Source organism: Staurois parvus, unplaced genomic scaffold (assembly GCF_062004578.1).
Source record: "Staurois parvus isolate SC_StPar_1 unplaced genomic scaffold, SC_StPar_1.0 ptg000059l, whole genome shotgun sequence".
Taxonomy (NCBI): domain Eukaryota; kingdom Metazoa; phylum Chordata; class Amphibia; order Anura; family Ranidae; genus Staurois; species Staurois parvus.
In genome coordinates, this window is record NW_028317855.1 from 13,448,555 (window position 1) to 13,469,891 (window position 21,337).

Below are 21,337 nucleotides of genomic sequence, written 5' to 3' on the forward strand. Positions count from 1 at the left end.
AGAGAGGCCGAGTGTACCCAGTGAGGGGAATCAGAGAGGCCGAGTGTACCCAGTGAGGGGAATCAGAGGCCGAGTGTACCCAGTGAGGGGAATCAGAGACCGAGTATACACAGTGAGGGGAATCAGAGACCGAGTATACACAGTGAGGGGTTCCTGTCAGCAGCCAATGGCCAGCTCCGTCCACATAGTACCGAGTCTGAGGTGAGGTGTGTTCCCTGCCGCCTCACACTCCGCGGTTTCCCAGTAACTGTCTCAAACACAGCGGAGAAAGGGGAGGGAAGGCAGCGCGTCAGCACACTGGAACCCCCCGGCCACCGCAACCACCACCATCATCATCCTCTCGCGGGATCTCGCTTGGCTCTCGTCCGCCATATTTCGCCCTGCCAGTATTTTGGTTTCGTCTCCTGCCTAGAAGCAAAGAGGAGTCATCACCATCGTCCCATAGAAAGCGCTGCTGGGAGAGGAGGGACCGTTACGTTTCGGGTCTCGTGACGTCAGAGGAGCTTGGTTCCGCCGGCGGAGCGCGGGACGCTGGGGCGACTGGGCCGTACGGAGACCAAGAGGCCGGAACCGCTGCAGTGTGGCGGAGGGGGGGGAGGTGGCGGTGTGATTGCCGGGGCAGCAGGAGCAGCGCTTGTCCCCCCTCCCCCCCTGCTGGACCTAGTCGGCTACTCAGGGCAGGCTGACTGACGGGTGTCGCAGCCACCACGCCGGCCCCTAGTCCGAGCTGGCGGCGGAGGAAAAAAAAAAGGTAAGAGGGGGAGGGGGGAGAGGAGGAGGGGAAGTGCGGGGCCTGGGAGGAAAAAGAGCAACTTGAGCCCGGGCCTACTGGAGGGAGGGTGGGCGTAGAGGAAGGTAGGCCCCATGGCCAGGCCTGTCACTGACACTGAGGGGCTGCTTGTCTACTGGTCACCTGGGGTGGAGGTGTGACCGGCCTGCCCACCCTCCAGCTCCAGGAATTCACACAGTGAATAGCAGAACGCTTCCTGCATTCAGGTACCTGGAGGACATGTCATCTGTCTATCCTAGATTGCCATTACTCCTCCATAGATTGCACTCTTGTACCTCAGTGCTGCTGATCACCTCCAGACTCTTTCAGCCACTTCCTGTCTACATGCATTTACTCCAGTGTCAGCTGCACATCATTGCTGTGAACCGGCTCCCCCTCACCCAGAGACAGAAGTGAGCTATACTGGCACAGCCGCCTGTACCATCAGGAGCAATTGTAACAGGGTGACAACATGGGAGCACAATTGGGGGGCAGTTGTCACCTCAGAATAGGACGTTTGTCAACAAGTTGCTTATTCTTATAGGTGTCATGCACACGGGCCTGTGAACCAATGCTCAGAATACGCTGGATTTGTTCTGTCATAATTTGGCAGAAAACACGCCTCTAAGCCTGGGTTCACACTGAATATGACTTTGAAATCGTGCGATTTCACTTGAAGCCGCACGATTTTAAAGTCACGTGTCAGTGCGACTTGTAAGAAATCTGTGCGACCTCATGCACATATGTCTATGCAAGTCGCACCAGAAATAGCCAAAAGTAGTGCAGGAACTACTTTCAAAATTGGTGTGACTCCATTGCAGTAGAGCGGTTCCATTACAAACAATAGGGTGTGACTTGTCATGTGATTTGAACTGTCAAAACAACAGTTCACACCACAGGTTTTGCGGTCCGGATGCATTTCTGCGTGCGTGTTTTTGATGCGTTCCGGTGCATGTTTTTCCCTTCATCTCAATTCAGGACGTGCGTTCTGGTGCATTTGTTATACGATTTGCTACTTTTCATATAGAAAAATGCAATATGTTCTGCTGCTTTGACTGCGCTGGAACGTACTGCACTGGTGTGAACTAGGGCCATTACAATACGAGTTATACGCTGTCCATGCTTTTGTGTTGGACTGCCTCTGGTGTTAATGAGCCATAGGTACGCACATATGTGCACAAAAATACGTAAATGTGTTCTTCTGCCCAGAATATGAATGTATTCGGATCGTTGTAATGCATTTACATGTGCAGATTTTGCTTATAAGCGCCACGCAACACAGATTTAATGCATCACGTCTAAACGCTGCTCTTAAAGTCTGGCTCTGGCCGCTTGGGTTACCATAGAGTTGTGATTACAGGTATAGAGAGAAAAAAAGAAAAACGCAACACCTGCAAAAGCTGTTTTTTTTTTTTTTTTTTTTGTTGTTTGCACCCTTTATGTAAAAGTGCCGATGTAACCCTTTCACTGCCAGCGCTGTTTTTGTGCTTTTTGTACACGTTTAAAAAAACTGGTTTTAGGCCTGAAGATTAAATAAAACCCCCAAAACATATTTCTGAAAGTAGACCCTGGAGAATAAAATAGTGGTAGTTTCTATTTTTTTTTAATGTTGCATGATATTAGCACAAAGGTTTAGAAAACACATTTCATTAAAAACGGTAATTTTAGGGCACACAAAAGCAATATATTACCCAATTTTTTTGGTGAAATATAAATGATGAGGTTTCGTTGAATAAATAGATACGCAGCATGTTAAACCTTGAAATGGGGACAAACGTCAATACCCCGTATTTTCCATAGGCAATGCTTTGAAAGCCCCTACAGGTTATGCAAGAGCTCAGGTGCTAAAATTATTGCTTCACTCCGGCGTGTGCGGAGACATGTAACATGACTCACAATTGATGTGTTCGTACATAGGTTCCCCAATATGTGTGTATGTGTTTGTTCGTATGGGGGTCTCAAAATTTTTGGGCGGGATTTTATGTGCTTGGGTGTAACTTTAAAGCCTTAGTTAACAGGGTAATAAAAAACCCCCACAAAAAATTGATCCCTCTGCAGGGTAATGTGCTAGTATGCACCCCATATTCGCACATTATGACAGACTTAAAGCGGATCTCCACCCCAAAGCGGAATTTCCGCTTTAATGCTTTTTCCCCCCGCTCCCTGTTAAGGATTGGCACTTTTGGGGAGTGGGGGGGTTGGAGAGCTGGTACCCAAGCAGGTACTCCAGCAGAGGGAGCTCCTTACATTGGGCTGTTTTCCCTCATGTCAGCCAAGCTTACACTGCCTTGTTCCCTCTACCTCACACCTGATTTTTATTGGAAGAGGTACCATTTAAGAGGGAGGACACATTACTTACTCCTTTAGGAGGGCACCATATTGACTCCTTTACGTTATTTTTAACCCTCCCCACACTACTGAGTAACCCTACCTTAAACACTGGGCTGAATATGGAGCAAATCTATGGAGCAAGTTATTCCCCCCCCCCCCCCCCCTCACGCCCTATAGTCTTCTGGGACACGTGACAGGTCTCAGAAGACTACAGGATCATTCACAAAGCGCATCACTGTTTGCGCATGCGCAGTGGGCATCCGGCCATGAAGTCGCAAGCTGTCACAGCCGGGTGCCCACACTGAAGATGCCAGGGAGAGAAGACGGCCGGTGAAACTAGCCATGGTGAGTACACTGCTGGTCTGAGGGACAGGTAAGTGTCTGTATTTTAAAAGTCAGCAGCTACAGTTGACAGGGAATTTATGTTCACCCGGTCCTCCTTCCGGGTGCACAGGCTACGGCCGTTTGAATGGCTGAGCCACAATGACATCACTTCCACAAGCGTGGGAGTCACAACCGCGACACAGCTTTCTCAATAAACAGCATTGAGAGAGCAATGCTCACCTGCCGGTGACATCAACAGCTGCTACACATGTAGATATCTCCTAAACGGTGCACTTTTAGGAGATATTTACTGTACCTCCAGGTAAGCCTTGTTGTACACTTACCTTTTAGGGACAAGACAACAATGGGGAGTTTACTATTTTACAATTAAAAGTTTTTTTCTTCACATGGGGGCAAAAGGTCCAAAGTGTGTAATGTAGCTTAAACATCTGCAATATGTGGTGTTCTCAGATTTAGCTGTATCAGTGAATCAAAGTCGCATTAAACGTCACTACCATAATGGCAATCATTTTTGCCATAATGTTCAGGTTTGCGCAGCATATTTGCACATTATTACTGACTTACCTGCCAAAGCACCCCCACCAGTACTGCAATAGCTACAATGTGTCCAATTCTGGAGAAAACCAAAAATTCCCTTGCTGTGAGGCTTCCTCTGCATTGAAAGGATTAAGTATTCATTTATACCTAGATAACCTGTGAAAAGGATGCTCCACTCGTCTCCTCCAAGTTATGGCTGGTCCTTGGGCATCCTCACTTATAATGCAAGGGTTTTGGCCCTGTATCGTAATTGATTATGTCAGAGTACCTGCAACCAACAAAACAGCTCAAAGAAAAGACTTCAGGGGGTCAGCCTTAGAGCCTGCTGGAACAAGGGCTCCTTTTACTGGTACCCTAGGCATAATTGAGTATTTAACCCTTGCATTGTAGGGGGAGCACCACTACAAGGGAGTTTTTTTTTTTTTTTTTTTTTTCCCCTGGAGGTCAGCTTCAAAGGAGAAGTACAGTCAAAGCTCTTTTGGCTGTACTTCTCCTGTGGATCACAGGAGTGCAGTTCGTTCTCCACTCTTGTGACCCGTTTTCAGCTGACAGCGGGCTGAAGCCTTCTGTCGGCTGATGTCACTCAACCGGCCTAGGCTGGGGAAAGATCCCGACACTAAAGTTGTCATCCACCCTAGAGTCTGTAGCGGCACCTGGCTCAGCTTCTCAGCAATCCGCTGAGAGCCTGAGCCAGCGGCTCCCTCCCCCTCCACAGCCCAGCACTCCAGTGAGCACAGGGGGCAGAGCAGACAGCAGTGACTGACAGTCTCTGCTCTCTGCTCAGAGCTGCTGTGAGAACTCGGTGATCAGAGGTCATGTGATCGCTGAGTTCTCACACTTAGAGCCGGCAGGGGGACAAATGCAGCATCCACCTAGGTAAGTATAATTGGGGGAAAAAAATGTAAATCATCCCGGAATCTGTTAGATGCTGGTATTGTACACTGAGTTGCGCATACAATGCTCAGTGTACATTTAGAAAAAAATTTTGCTGCAGAGCCTGGCTAGGCACTTTTTTTTGAAGAAGGGATATATGGAGTCTTTTCTGCAATAAAAATCGGTGCGCCAGCAGCTACTGTTTTTATATATATATGTATGTATGTGTGTGTGTGTGTGTGTGTGTGTGTGTGTGTGTGTGTATATATATATAGACTTTAGTTCTGTTTTAATTGTTCAGACACACAAATAGCATTTTGAATTTTGTCTTCAGCTGTAATTGGTAATTTTTAGCCATTGTCATTGCCTTAGTTGGTTTTTCTTCAAGAATTTCTTTAATAGATTTTTGGTTACATATGTTTTGGTGAAAAAAATATGTTTGTTAAACATGGTTTGATGAGGTGTTTGTTTTGATATGGCTTTTTTACATACTTGATATTCTACCTTCTGAGTCTGGTCTTTGTGATGTGTGCAGTAGACATTGCTACTCCGTTTTCATCATAGGGGGACTTGGATATGTAGAATTCAGGAACCAGTCACTCTAGTGCTGGTCAAAGAATTAGGCGCCTTGCAGACGGGAGATCTGGTCATGTCTACCTGTCAATTTTCCAGGTGGACCTGATCGGAAGGTCCATGCATTCCTATGGACAGACAGTCTATTTACACCCACCTACCTCCGGGTCCTATTTTGGTATGCTTAAAAAAAAAAAAAGGAAAAAAAAAAAAGAAGGGGATTTGCCTTCTTCCATTTAGGCGGATTGGAGGGTATTCAGGTATAAATAGACAGCAGAGTCTGTTTACTAGCCCGCTCTGCTCTAGATGCAAAAGCTGAGCCGACACGGATATGTAATTCGCCCGCTCTGCTCTGATCAGCAGAGGATCCCTTACTGATTGGAACAGAATTTGCCCCATGTGAAAGGGGCCTTATGCTGACCATAAACCAGCAAGTTTCAGTCTGCAGGCACAAAAGCAGAATTAAACCAAGGAAATGTATCTCCATCACATTAGAGCATCCCATTCTGGCAACAGAAATGTTGGTAGGTAGTTGGTTTTATTTATCTGTGGGGTAATTTTTGCAGCCACAAAGCTAGTTGACAGTTCCAATTGCCTGAAATATTGCTATTTGTCCAGTATTTTGTTACTTATGCTTTTATTTCAATATTAAATTATGCATCAGTAATAAAATGTGATACACCAGCTTCAGTTTCTTAAAGTGGTATTAAAGCAGTAGTAAACCCAAAAAAAAACATTTTATTATATTGTAGCTTACCAACTCTTAGATGTAATGGCTGTATTAGTTTTCTCTTTTAGGTTTTATTTCTTCTTATATCATCTGGTGATCCTGCCAGTAAGTCTGTGGTTTTTCAACAGAAAAGCTCACTTGCACCTACAGGGATGAGACAAACCATTTAGCACTGGACAAGGGTGCCTAAAATGATCAGATTTTATTTACCTATGTGAAACCTTTTATCTCCAAAGGAAAAAAGCTGTTTGCTCATATAATCTATTAGCTGGAGTGTGGCTTCAGTTTGTTACTGTATTTAAATCTGCTAGTGCTTCTAACACTCCCCTCGCCCAAAACTGACAGTGCTGCTGTCCAAAGGGTACCTCTGTGCTCCTTCATCCAGAGGAAGTATGTTACTGACCATATCTCCAAGGGAAAACGGAGAAAAAAACCTAAGAACAGAAAACTGTTGCAGCCACCACATTTAATGATTGGTAAGCCGCAGTATATTACATTTTTGGTTTTGGGTTTACCCAGTCATATGATGTCCTCCCTGGAATGTGCCTTGCACGCCCCACAGGCTGCACTGTGGTGCTATCTGTCACTCACTGTGTCCACCGAACACAGTGGATGACCAATCGGTGTACCGGCCGCTGCCTGCACCATTTGATTGCTGTGACAAATCACAGCAGATCACATGACAATTGTACACACTGGATGGTGTTCATTCATGCCATCCATTGTGTACTACTGTGTTGATCTCTGTTCTTGTTCAGTGATCACATGGTACAGATGGGACTATATAATATATATTGTTATTTTTTTTTTTTTATCACCAGTTAGTGTCCCTGATCACTTCCACACCAGTTATATGATGAGGCTGTATTGGTGACCGTATGAAAAACAATTTTTACAAAAAAAGTCACCATGCCTCTTACAACATACAGTGGGGATAGAAAGTTTGGGCACCCCAGCTAAAAATTTGTATTAATGTGCATAAAGAAGCCAAGGAAAGATGGAAAAATCTCCAAAAGGCATCAAATTACAGATTGAACATTCTTATAATATGTCAACAAAAGTTGGATTTTATTTCCATCATTTACACTCTCAAAATAACAGAAAACAAAAAAATGGCGTCTGCAAAAGTTTGGGCACCCTGCAGAATTAATATTTTGTATTGCCCCCTTTGGCAAGTATCACAGCTTGTAAACGCTTTTTGTAGCCAGCCAAGAGTCTTTCAATTCTTGTTTGAGGTATCTTTGCCCATTCTTCCTTACAAAAGTCTTCCAGTTCTTTGAGATTTCTGGGCTGTCTGTCACGCACTGCTCTTTTAAGGTCTATCCATAGATTTTCAATTATGTTGAGGTCAGGAGATTGTGAAGGCCATGGCAAAACCTTTAGTTTATGCCTCTTGATGTAATCCCCTCGTGGATTTCGAGGCGTGTTTAGGATCATTATCCATTTGTAGAAGCCATCCTCTTTTTAACTTCAGCTTTTTCACAGATGGCATCAAGTTACCATCCGAAATTTGCTGAAATTTTATTGAATCCATTTTTCCTTCTACTCGTGAGATGTTCCCTGTGCCACTGGCTGCAACACAACCCCAAAGCATGATTGATCCAACCCCATGCTTAACAGTTGGACAGAGGTTCTTTTCATTAAATTCTGTGCCCCTTCTTCTCCAAACGTACCTTTGCTCATTCCGGCCAAAAAGTTCAATTTTAACCTCATCGGTCCACAGAACTTGTTTCCAAAATGCATCAGGCTTGTCTATATGTTCATTTGCAAAGTTTTTGTGGTGAGGACGTCGAAGAGGTTTTCTTCTGATGACTCTTCCATGAAGACCATATTTGTACAAGTATCTCTTTATAGTGGAATAGTCACAACTCCAGTGTCTGCCAGATCTTTCTGGAGGGATCGTGCAGTCAAATGTGGGTTTTGAATTGTTTTTTTTCTCACAATCCTGCGAGCTGTTCTGTCTGATATTTTTCTTGGTCTTCCAGATCTTGCTTTAACTTCCACTGTTCCTGATGACTGTCATTTCTTAATTACATTCCGAACAGAGGATATTGACATCTGAAAACGCTTTGCTATCTTCTTATAGCCTTCTCCAGCTTTGTGAGCATCAACTATTTTCAGTTTCAGTTTTCTAGATCACTGCTTAGAAGAACCCATGGTGCTGATTGTTGGGGCAAGGTCAGATGAGTCTGGGCATTTAAAACCTTTGAGATTGACATCACCTGGTCTTCCCAGACGATGATTGAGAACAATCCATGACACTGGCAGGTCTCAGCTTTGCAAAGGGGGCAGTGCATGCTATAAATTCTGCAGGGTGCCCAAACTTTTGCAGATGCCATTTTTTTGTTTTCTGTTATTTTGAAAGTGTAAATGATGGAAATAAAATCTAACTTTTGTTGACATATTATAAGAATGTCTAATCTGTAATTTGATGCCTTTTGGAGATTTTTCCATCTTTCCTTGGCTTCTTTATGCACCTTAATACAAATTTTTAGCTGGGGTGCCCAAACTTTCGATCCCCACTGTACCTTGGACTATCTACTTTTTGGGGGATATTTGTACTGTCCTGGGCTGGCGTTTTCCGACCCCAGTAAATGAGGCCATCGGTATAATCGGGATTGATCGATTTTCAGATGTATACCATAGTTTGTGGACTATAATACCACTTTAAACAAATTAACTATATGTCTCCTTTATTTTGTGCACTCCTGGCTTTCATTGTTTATTTTTATTACTTTTTTTCTTCTTCTTCTTCTTCTGTGTTAGATTTGTACCCGGGTTTGTGTTTAACGAAAGCTTGTTCTGAAACAGTTAGGATCAGTTCACACTAGCTTTGTCAGCAGGCGTCAGACAGGCATTTGGGAAGCGTTTTTAATGCTTTTCAAGCGCCTATGAAAATTCAGCACATGGCAGCACACAGTGCTGTTCACACTGAAGCGTTTGCGTCGTGGCAAAACTGATGCCTCGTATCCAGGAGTTATTTCTCTGCATTGTGTAAAAAGGCTTTTGATCGTGACTTCTCTGATCCTCCCCCTATTCCAGTGACATCCTCTTATTTCCTGATAAGACATACTGAACTGTAGCCATTTGCACATCCTCAGTTTAGTGTGTATTGCTAGAGAGGTTTTTTTTCTTGGGAGAGTGCATGTGATCTGCACTGTCCAGACAGAGGTCAGGGGCCCTACATCCTCCTAGAGCAAAATGAAAACTCCTCCTACAAGCTTTAACATATGCTCTGCTGGACACTGATAGAAGTTGCAAAACTGCTATATACTGCTGATGAGAAAAGGTATTTAGTAATTTATATTTACTAAAATAATTGCATTTCTCTGTTCCTTGGGAGACCAGATAGAGTGAATGCAGGGTAAGGGGTTTAGTAACATTTTAAGCTCAGAGTGTCAGGAACATTTTTCTGGCATGATCAACAGGTATTTTCTTTACTTGCTTTAAATGTTCTTAGTCTGGATATTGACATGTAATGCAACCACCACATCCAAAGATTGGTGAGCTGCAACATACAAAATTTTTGGTGTATGTATGTTTTAAGGATCCTGGGATTGTGCACGATCAAGAGTGATTTGGAGCAGTATGTTATAGGGCAACACCTCCTGTTTTTCAGCTTTCAAATGTCAGGACATCTGCTAACTTCTGAGGCTCTCTCATTTGACTATGGACTCCTGTGGCAGAGTTTAGTACTGGAAGGGAGCAGGGCTTAAAGGGGAAATATACATGAAAAAGGGAAAGTAGTTTAGCCATAACCTGCTAGTACACGCAGCATATTGGCACATTATAGCATACTTACACTTGGCAATTCATCCTAACCAGCAGTGCAGTTTTAGCACTCCGGACAGTCACAAGTGCTTCCATCTTTTCTTGGTCGTCCTGCAAAAAAATGTGCATTTATTATTTTTTTTCAAAAGGTGAACTGCGTTTTTATACCGTATACACTGCACGTGACCACAGTGCTTTGCAGCGTGATGTGGTACATAGACTTGAAAGAAACATCATTTGTGTCAAGTTAGGGAGGTAAAGATAAACAGTCTTGTGCATTGAAACAGTGCAACACGCTGCCTCTACACAACAAACACCAGCCCGCATATGTGAGCCGGTTTAAGGATCCCTTGCGATGTACTATAGAGATGTGAACTGGTCCTATATCTTTCTTCTTTCTTTTTTACCATGTACCTTCTCAAATTGGTTTATAAATGAGAAAATCAACCTTTTATAATTGCTTGAGAATATCCCAGTGCTAAAATGAGAAACTGCAGTGTCTTCATTCCATTAGAACTGGTCAAGCCTGAGCCCCTGTGATGTTTAGGTGGGGTGTGGTGAATTGGCAAAAGTCCAGCTTGCTGCACAACTTTTATGGGGTTACTATACAGCTTTTAGTGTATATTGTTTGTTGTTCATAGTATTTTGGCACTGTGACGTCAGAACGTTAGGGTTCATGTACACGGGGCGTCTGGAAAACTCTTCTGAACGATGTAAACTGACTGCTGGAAAACGTAGGTTATAAAACCTCAGTTTAGCCGCATTTATGCACGTTTGCGTTTAGAAGCGTTTTTAAAAGATAACCTCAGGAGACCCTCCCAAATGCCCAGAATGCACTGAAAAATAGTAAATTCTCTAAAGGCTACTAAAATACCGCAGGAGTTATTTTATCAAGTCATGCGGTATTTTAGTAGTGAAAAACATGCACTAATGTTTCAGCTGTCAGCGGGATTCCCACTGACAGCTGAATGAATTGCTGGCAATTACAAAAAATAATAAAAAGGCGTGGGGTCCTCCCTCCCATCCATACCAAGCCCTTTGGGTCTGGTACGGATTTTGAGGGCAAGCTCCACGCCAAAATTAAAAAAAAAAATGGCGTGGGGTCCCCCCCCCCAAATCCATACCAGCTCCTTATTCAATCATGCAGCCCGGCAGGTCAGGAAAGGGGGGAGAAGGGGGCGAGCAAGCAACCCCCCCTGAACCATACCAGGCCACATTCCCTCAACATGGGGCCTTGTCCCCATCTTGAGCACCTGCTGATGTTGATGGGGACAAGGGCCTCTTCCCCACAACCCTGGGCTGTGCTTGACATTGGATCTACTTTGGGGGACATTCTTTTATAAAAGGAATGGTCAAGGAATGACTCCTGTCTTTTTTCACACTACAGCTCTTTTTTGTGAATGGGTAGCGGTACCATGTACCCCATACTCATTCACGTGGGGGGGATCTGGGGGACGCCTTGCTAAAGGGGCTTCCAGATTCCTAGAAGCGCCCGCAGACCCCCACAGCCAGGGTTTTGGGGAAGAGGCCCGTGTCTCCCTACCCCAAAGCACCCCCCCCATGTCGAGGACATGTGGCCTGGTATGGTTCGGGGGGGCGCTCGCCCCCCCCTTTCCTGACCTGCCAGGCTGCATGCTCTGATAAGGGTCTGGTATGGATTTTGGGGGGGGGGGGGGGGACCCCATGCCTTTTTTTTTTTTTTTTTTTTTTTTTTGTGTGTGCATGGGGCTTCCCTTCAAAATCCATACCAGACTCGAAGGGCTTGGTATGGATGGGAGGGAGGACCCCACGCTATTTTTTTTTAAAATTATTTATTTTTTAATTGCCGGCAATTCTTTCTTTCTTTTACATTCAGCCTTTTTTACTGGATTCAAATGGCTTTTTTTTAAAAAAATGCTCTGCGGTATCCTACCGCTTACTCGGATGCAGTAGGATACTGCTTAGTGAATTGTGCTCTGGATATGGACCAGTCAAAAAAAGGATTCTAAACGCAAGCACTTATAAACTCGGTTAGCCGTGTTTACATGCGTTTGAAACACTGATAAAATCTACTCCTGAACGCAAGTTTGGTGCGTTCAAAAAAAACGACTGTAAACTCAACTGCCTGTAAATGACATAGTGTACATGGACACATAGGAAAACATTAGGGAGAGTTCAGGGGCTGCTGAAAAAAAATGCAGAAAAGCTCCTTAACGTTAGTTTATCAGCTGCAGTGTGGGGCTCCAGAAACTGAGGGTTTTGACAATGAGGCTTCACAACTGGTATTCCCCACACAACCCTAACTCACTCTAATGCTAAATTCACACATTCACACTTGTCAAGTCGCAGACCATTATTTTCAATGGCACCTGTTCGGATCTTCAGTGGGGCAAAAAGGTATTTAGTCAGCCACCAATTGTGCAAGTTCTCCCACTTAAAAAGATGAGAGAGGCCTGTAATTGGCAGCATAGGTAGACCTCAACTATGAGAGACAAAATGAGAAAAAAAATCACATTGGCTGATTTGGAAAGAATTTATTTGCAAATTATAGTGGAAAATAAGTATTTGGTCAATATCAAAAGTTCATCTCAATACTTTGTTATATATCCTTTGTTGGCAATGACAGAGGTCAAACGTTTCCTGGAAGTCTTCACAAGGTTGGCACACACTGTTGCTGGTATGTTGGCCCATTCCTCCATGCAGATCTCCTCTAGAGCAGTGATGTTTTGGGGCTGTCGCTGGGCAACACGGACTTTCAACTCCCTCCAAAGGTTTTCTATGGGGTTGAGATCTGAAAACTGGCTAGGCCACTCCAGGACCTTGAAATGCTTCTTACGAAGCCACTCCTTCGTTGCCCGGGCGGTATGTTTGGGATCATTGTCATGTTGGAAGACCCAGCCACGTTTCATCTTCAATGCCCTTGCTGATGGAAGGAGGTTTGCACTCAAAATCTCATGATACATGGCCCCATTCATTCTGTCCTGTACATGGATCAGTCGTCCTGGTCCCTTTGCGGAGAAACAGCCCCAAACACGACGAGTTGTGTTTCTACCAAACCGTTCTATTTTGGTTTCATCTGACCATATGACATTCTCCCAATCCTCTTCTGGATCATCCAAATGCTCTCTAGCAAACTTCAGATGGGCCCGGACATGTACTGGCTTAAGCAGGGGGACACGTCTGGCACTGCAGGATCTGAGTCCCTGGCGGCGTAGTGTGTTACTGATGGTAGCCTTTGTTACGTTGGTCCCAGCTCTTTGCAGGTCATTCACTAGGTCCCCCCGTGTGGTCCTGGGATTTTTGCTCACTGTTCTTGTGATCATTTTGACCCCAGGGGGGTTAGATCTTGCGTGGAGCCCCAGATCGAGGGAGATTATCAGTGGTCTTGTATGTCTTCCATTTTCTAATTATTGCTCCCACAGTTGATTTGTTCACACCAAGCTGCTTGCCTATTGCAGATTCAGTCTTCCCAGCCTGGTGCAGGTCTACAATTTTGTTTCTGGTGTCCTTCGACAGCTCTTTGGTCTTCACCATAGTGGAGTTTGGAGTGTGACTGTTTGAACTTATCAGTATAAAAGACACCTGTCCACAACCTCAAACAGGTGTCATTGATACAGGTAATGAGTGCAGGACAGAGGAGCCTCTTAAAGAAGAAGGTACAGGTCTGTGAGAGCCAGAAATCTTGCTTGTTTGTAGGTGACCAAATACTTATTTTCCACCATAATTTGCAAATAAATTCTTTCCAAATCAGCCAATGTGATTGTCTGGATTTTTTTCTAATTTTGTCTCTCATAGTTGAGGTCTACCTATGATGCCAATTACAGGCCTCTCATCTTTTTAAGTGGGAGAACTTGCACAATTGGTGGCTGACTAAATACTTTTTTACCCCACTGTATATTACTTCATAGCAGAGACTTTTAAAAGGTTCATGTACTACTTTGATGCGATCTGAGTGCCAAAGAGTATAAATTTGCATCAGTATCACTAGAAATCATGCGACCTTCGGAGTTGCACAAGTGTGAACATAGCTAAGTCAGGCTAAGTTCACCTTTTTGAAAAAAATAAATTTAAATAAATGTTTTTTTTTTGTTTTTTTTTTCAAAGGAACTTGCAGAGCATTGCACCCGCGATCAGCAGATGGTGGGCACAATGTCAGGCTTCTGCAGATGCTCACGATAGCTGTCTGCCTGTACCTGTACAGGCAAGTGGTTAGTTGAAAGCAGGAAGATCAATTAACTGCAAGATCGCTCACCAGCAAACTCGTAGTTCATTGAGAACTACAAGTTGTCAACTGCAAAGGCTGAGGGTACTTGTAGTCTATTCATTCACAGGAAACTGAATGAGTGATGCATCCATGTGGGCAGAGCCCCACACAGCAACGCAGTTTTCAATTTGAGACAGTGGTGCACAGAGAAGATCCATTGCTTGCTGTCATGGGGAGTGGGTGGATCAGGGAGAGAAGGTGCAGATGCTGGAACATGTTACATGTTCCACCCTCAAAACGGGTGGAACACGTAACATGTTCCAAAGGTGAACTTCTGCTTTAATGCAACTAAAATGTTCAAGTGTCTTTAAACTTTGGTTTAAAAAGAAAATAAATTGCTCAAGTATGTATTCTTAAAGAGGAACTTCACTCTCTGTCGTTATTGACTTTTTTTAATCCTTATGCTGCTAGCATTTGTAAATAGATTGGATAGTTAGGAAAGTATATTTAAATTTTTTTAATACATTTCTTTACTTATATCCAGGCCTAGGCAAATGATGTCACACATCCAAGGAGTGTTCAAGAGGGTTGGAGGGGTTTTCTCAGCTAAGCACATCCTCCTACATGCATGCATGAGCTAAAGATAGATGGATTCCAGGAAGGAAATGCTACATGAATCTTCTGACCTTAGTCAAGATGGCCACAGCCAGAAATGCTAGGGGGTGCTTTTCAGAATGGACACATGGATGGGTGGGTGACTTTGCTTTGAATATTACAAATTAATTAAATAGTGTTTTTGGTTTTCTGGTTCTCCGATATATTGTAACTCTGCTTTATTTTAAAAAGTACCTTCTGTTTATCTTGCCCTCTTCCAAATGCCTTTGAGTTTGCTGCTGTAATCTGTCTTTCTGTTAAAGGGTGGCTATGTTTTATTCTTCATGTTCTCGTATGTAGGAACATAGCCACCCTCTTATTCCTGAGATGGACTAAGGATTATGAAATATGGGACGTGTAGTGTGCATAGAGCAGTGCATAAGACCATAACTAACATGCACTGCTTGTTCCAAACCAGAACAAGAACACAGCAAGAAACAATTTAATGAAAAATAGATTTTTTGGGAAATATGGATATCGTTTAGTGTTACTTTAATGAGCAATTCAGACATGTTACACAGGCATTCAAGTCCCAAGCGGTGCTCCTGAAATGTCCTGTAAATTTTTTTTTTTTTTTTTTTTTAATAGTGCTAAAATGGATGTAACCACTTGAAGCGTTGTTAATGCCATAGATGCATTTGTGTTGCAATTCAGCTGTAGTGCATGGAGGCATTTGTAAAGCTTCAGCGCTTGCTGGACTATGCAGGCAGCCTTATTTTTGCTGCAGCACTAGACAATATTGCTGCCATGTGTACATCTCCATCCACTCTTTGTTTTTAACAATTGTGAATGGTGGCCAAATTGTTAGCACTTCCGCCTGGCAGTACTAGGGTCGCTGGTTCAAATCCTGACCATGGCACCACCTGCCTGGAGTTTACATGTTCTCCCTGTGCCTGCGTGGGTTTCCTCCAGGTACTCCAGTTTCTTCCCACTCTCCAAAGACATGCTGGTAGGTGAATTGGCTCCTGTCTAAATTGGCCCTAGTATGTGTATGTATGGATGTGAGTTAAGGACCTTAGATTGTACGCTCCTTGAGGGTTAGGGACTAATGTGAATGTACAATATATATATGTAAAGCGCTGCGTAAATTGACGGCACTATATAAGTACCTGAAATAAATGGTGATCAGGGAAACCGTAAAATGCAACCCAGCTACCTATTTTTATGCCTGTGCAAATGAAGCCTAATGCCTAAAACGAGTGATCTTCCATGTGTTGTGTGTGTTTTTTTTTTTTTTTTTTTTTTTTGTTTTATTTCTCATATCGAAAATAAAGAGGCTACGAAAGAAGACGGCACACAATTTTGGAAGTGATGTAATTGCAATGTTGCATTGTATTGCAATATTTCTTTCATTTCCGAGCATGCGTGTGTTGGTCAATCAATATTTTTTTTTTTTACTTTTACTTTTTTTAAACAAATGCTTTGCAGCAAAGGATCAGCAGCACAAGGACAACTTGCTGGTTTAGTCAAGTGATTCATTTGCACTCCTAGTTAGCAGGTTGCTACCAGCAGCAGGATTGGTAGTGTGACATGCGCCTGACACTAAACTGGTCTTGAATCCTCCTTAACCACTTCCCATCCGCCGTACGTATGTATACATCCTGGATGGGAAGCTGTTATACCAGGATAATGGCTGCAGTCATTATACTGGTATCAATTGTTACAGTCGGCAATTTGGCTTTCAAGTAAAAGTGATTGGCTTCACAGCCGCCCAGTCTTTTACAAGGCTCGGAATCCCTGTAAGCCTGTAAAGGCTTTTAAACCGTCGCCTATGGATGATTTTGGGCACCCTAGTTTGTCACTATTTCACAGGCTTTTGCAGTTTTACATTTTGACATGTTTTTGCTTGGAGGAATTTCATCTTTTATATTTATAAAAAAAATGGGTATTGTGTTTGTTTTGTATTAAAATTTTAATTTTAAATATATTTTTTTCCTGAAAATTTGCACTTGATAAATGGCTGCGCAAGACATAAAATTGCAACAGCCACCATTTTTATTCTCCAGGACCTCTGCTTTCAGAAAAGTTTTATAATGTTTGGGGGTTCTAAGTAATTTTCTAGCAAAAGCTGATTTTAACATGTAAGTGAAAAATGTCAACAATTGCTCCCAGACGGCAAGTGCTTAAATTGACTTTGTTACCACATGGTTAGTTGTACATAATACCAACGTGAAAGAATATAAACATTTTGCTTGTCTGACAGCCTGTGTATTGAATGACTGCTGCTTTGCTTTTCCTTAGCTACTGCATTTTGTTTTTATGTGGACTGAATACTTGCTTCCCCGCCATGTTGTGGTTCCCCCCCCCCAGCTCATAGATTGTCATAGTACGTACAAGCCAAAGAGAGAAACCACTGTGTGCAAGTGGGTCACAGGTGTTCAATATACCTGAATGGGCAAACATCTTCTATAACTGGGTAGAAGGTACACAGCTTTTACCTTTTATCCGTAGTTGTGTGTTCTAACCTCCTATCTTGGAATCAACTCGGCTACAATCCTTCAGTACTTTCAAAGCATAGACCTTGCACATGCATGCTGCAGATGAAAGTGTGGAGAAAAATAGAATTTCTCTATTCGTGTTCAGTAGCCCAGAAAATATATGAATCCAAAGCAACAAGATGGTCAGGAAGGTAGTGGCAGCCAACCGATTTCTCTCATGACTGTTTCCCTTTAATCTTAAGTCCCTAATTTAACAACTTGCCCTCCAGAGGATTTACTCCCTTTCCTGACCAGGCCATTTTTTACGATATGGCCCTGCGTTACTTTAACTGACAATTGCGCAGTCATGCAATGAAATTTTATGTCCTTTTTTTTTTTTCCCTCACAAATAGAGCTTTCTTTCGGTGGTATTTGATCACCTCTGCAATTTTTTTTTTTTTCCAGCTGTAAACAAAAAAGACCAATTTTGAAAAAAAAAAAACATATTTTTTACTTTTTGCAATAAAACCTATCCAGTAAAAAAAATGTTGACATAAATTTAGGGCAAAATGTATTCTGCTACATGTCTTTGCTTAAAAAAAAAAAAATCGCAATACATGTAAATTGGCTTACGTGAAAGTTCTAGCATCTACAAATGGCGGTATACTGGAATTTTTTATTTATTTTTTTAATACTAGTAATGGCGGCGATCAGCAACTTATAGCGGGACTGCGGTTGGCATTCTGACATGGGGGGGAACTGATTAGCTGCCACTGACATCCCAGAGATACTAATTAGTACAGTGGCAGGGCTTTTATTAGCACTGATCACTGTATGACACTGGGCAGGAAGGGGTTAACATCTGGAGCGATCAAAGGATTAACTGTGTGCTGTGTACGGTTTTACTAAGTGTGCTGTGTGTTTTACTAGGAAAACCTACTGCTGTGTTTTTCTCTGCTGTGGGCAGGTAGTTTTTATTTGCCTTTAGCGCTGCTGCAGGCAAGCAGCAGGGCTCACCTGTCAGGTGGAAGCATTCGGGCAGCAGCACTACTGCCCGATTGCTTCCACACAGCCCACAGTGCCAGCCGCCGCCTCACCTGCCCGCTATATTTTCCGGGCTCCACTTTCCCTTCTGCGGGCCTGGGACTGGTTCAGTGGGTGCCGGCGGGATGCCGGTATAGAGGAGGGAGGAGAACGGACATATCCGCTCTCCTCTCCTCCTTGTCCTGACCTGGAAGTGATGTGACAACACTTCTGGGTCCCCATTGACAGATTCCTGGCCATCGGGGCCGGGGAAGAATGTAATACGTAGCGATGTGCACTGAATTACATTCAGTGGAGCACAGGGGAGACATGCAGGGTCTTTTAGACCCTGGATGTTTCAAGAAAGAGAACCTGTCACCAAAAAATCATCACATAGGAGACTTTTTGTCCCCTATTTGATAACTTTTTTTTTTTTGTTTTTTTTACACCCAAGTATATAAGGCCCCCCCACCCCACAATATACACATGTACAAATGTAAAAAGCACGCGCTGGTGTGACTACACATGTACACGCGCCTACAATGTTGATTGCGATACACATGTTACATATGTTACGCACGCCAAAATGAGAGCAATAATTCTAGCACCAGACATCCTCCGTAATGCTAAACTGATGACCTATAAGGGGCTTTAAAAGCGTCACGTACAGAAAACATAGGGTACTAAATAGTAATGCACCGAAATGAAAATTCTGGTGCCAAAAACGAAAATTCAAAATGCACTTGGCCGAAAACCGAAATGCGCAGTTTTAAAAAATGAATATATATTTTTTTGGAAAAAAATACACTGATTTAAAAAAAAACAATGTTTTTGTAATATATGAAAGAGGATGTTACGGCGAGTAAATAGATACCCAACATGTCATGCTTTAAAATTGCGCACACTCTTGGAGTGGCGTGAAACTGCGGTACTTAAAAATCTCCATGGGTGATGCTTAAAAAATTTCTACAGGTTAGCAGTGTAAAGTTCTAGTGTGAGAATTATTGCTCTTGCTCTGACGTTCCTGGCGATACCTCACGTGTGGTTTGAACACCATTTCCATATGTGGGCATGGCCTACGTATGCATTCACCACTTTAAAAATGTATTTAATTTTTTGGGTTTTTTTTTTTTTTTTTGCACTGTCCCTTTAAAAATATTTTTAATCACTTTTATTCTTATCACAAGAAATTCATGCATCCCTTGTGATAGAAATAATTAGTGACAGGTCCTTTTTTATGGAGAGATATGGAGTCAATAGCACCCCTCTCCTCTGCAATGTAAAGCATTGATCTAGTGCTTTAAAAGAGAAAAAAAAATGGCCGGTACAGGAAGTGACATCGCTTCGGCCCTCCAAGGGCAAAGAGATGAGTGGCGGCCATCTTTCCTTCACTCGTCTCTATGCCCAGCACCAGGATCGCTGGTTTCTCAGGTAAGGCTGAGAACTGGTGAGGACAGGGGGAGAGGGGCGGGGGTTTTTTGGCACCTGTATCGGTGCTTTTTTTTCATTGCGGCCAAAAGGGGTGTTTTCGGACGAAACATTTCGACCACTGAAATTTCGGTGCATCCCTAGTCCTCATTTTGACATGCTGGAGGTAACTTCTGCCAATGTATACTTCAGTTAAATACTTTGTTTGTGACAAGTTTAAATTAAAGAAGTGTAGCCAAAGCTTTGACTGTACTTCTGTGGATCACAGGAGTGTACCTGCACCTGGCTCAGCTTTTCAGCAATCCGCTGAGAACCTGAGCCAGCTGCTCCTGCCCCCTCCACAGCCCAGCGCTCCAGTGAGTGCTGGAGGGAGAACAGGGAGCCAAAGAGTGACAGTCACAGCTCTCTACCCAGAGTAGAAGGGATAACTGAGTATTCGTGGTTTTTGATTGCTCAGTTCTCTGTGCAGCGGTGGCTATATATTGAGAAAAATACCATGGTTGATGACATCCTGGAAATGCTGTTTGCCTGCCTGTCTTGGATTCAGTTCTTAGTTACTGAGCTGGAATAAGCATGCAGATCCAGGCCAGTGACACAAAGTACTGAATCTAATGGATCAGTATGACATCTAGGAAATTAGCACTTTCTAGGGGGTGTCCTCAAGTGACTTCCTCCATACTTCTCAGTGCAGGTTAACTTTAGGGCCCATTCACTGTTATGCATTGTGTTTAATGTATTTTTGCTTTATGGCAGCCCACTCATTTGGACATGGACAAAAAAAAAACAGTACATGCAGCACTTTCCAATGCAGCACACCACAAAACAGTAGTGTTCCCATGTTTTGTGGCACACTGCAACACACGTGGCTCATAGCTGCGTTGCCTCGAATGAATAGTATCAAAAGGCACATCATTTGCTTTTATATGCATTGTGATAATGTGCACGTTACTGTAAGTCAAAAGTGTGATCTGGCCCCAAGTGTGGTAATACTATATATTTAAAATGCTCTATTATAAGGGAAGTATGTTCAAAGCCTTTTTTTGGCCATAGTTCTCTTACGCGTTACAGGAGTGCACTTGTGCTCTCATGTGACCCAGAATCCGCCAAAGTTTGCTGTTGGGTGATGTCAGAGCCGTTCCAGGCTCTGGGAGAATCTCTGCCATATTTTTGGAATCCACCCAGATGCCTGAAAGGCTGGCTCAACCTTTCATTGTACGGCCGAGAGCCAGAGCCAGCCACTCTCGCCCCCTCCCCAGCCCGGTGCACCTTTGAGCACTAGAAGGGCAGAGCAGAGAGTGGTGACTGACGGTTACTGCTCTCTGTTCAGAGCTGACCTCAGAGACAAGTGATGAGCGGTCATGTGATCGTGCTTAGAGCCAGCACAGGACAGCTGCTGCATCAGATTGATGCTGCAGCTTGGAGGCGAGTATGTTTGTAATAAATCCCAATCTTCTTCTTTTTAACATGAAAAAAATGCCTTTTTTAACCACCTGATTTCACTGTTAATTGAAAACTGACAGATGTTCTAAGTAACCCTTCCTTACTCTATTCAAAATGTTTTGCATTTAGTTTTACTTTAATATCGTACTAGTGAATGTGATTTCTGTGTTTATACATGCTGTACTAATACATTGGTCAGAGCCACAGTCTGTATACAGGAAACACCAGTCAGGAGTTCAAAGGGCTTCCTGTGTAGAAATAGC

At 43.2% G+C, this 21,337-nt stretch overlaps 1 protein-coding gene across 2 annotated transcripts in view; it reads left to right on the forward strand.

Moving 5' to 3' along the window:
- The first annotated feature begins 363 nt into the window (after positions 1-363).
- TAB2 (TGF-beta activated kinase 1 (MAP3K7) binding protein 2) overlaps positions 364-21,337 on the forward strand; it is a 113,244-nt gene continuing 92,270 nt past the window's right edge. For both annotated transcript variants that reach the window (XM_089668625.1, XM_089668624.1), the window contains exon 1: positions 364-751. The gene's annotated coding sequence lies outside the window, so the exon portion shown is untranslated. The remainder of the gene's footprint in view (positions 752-21,337) is intronic.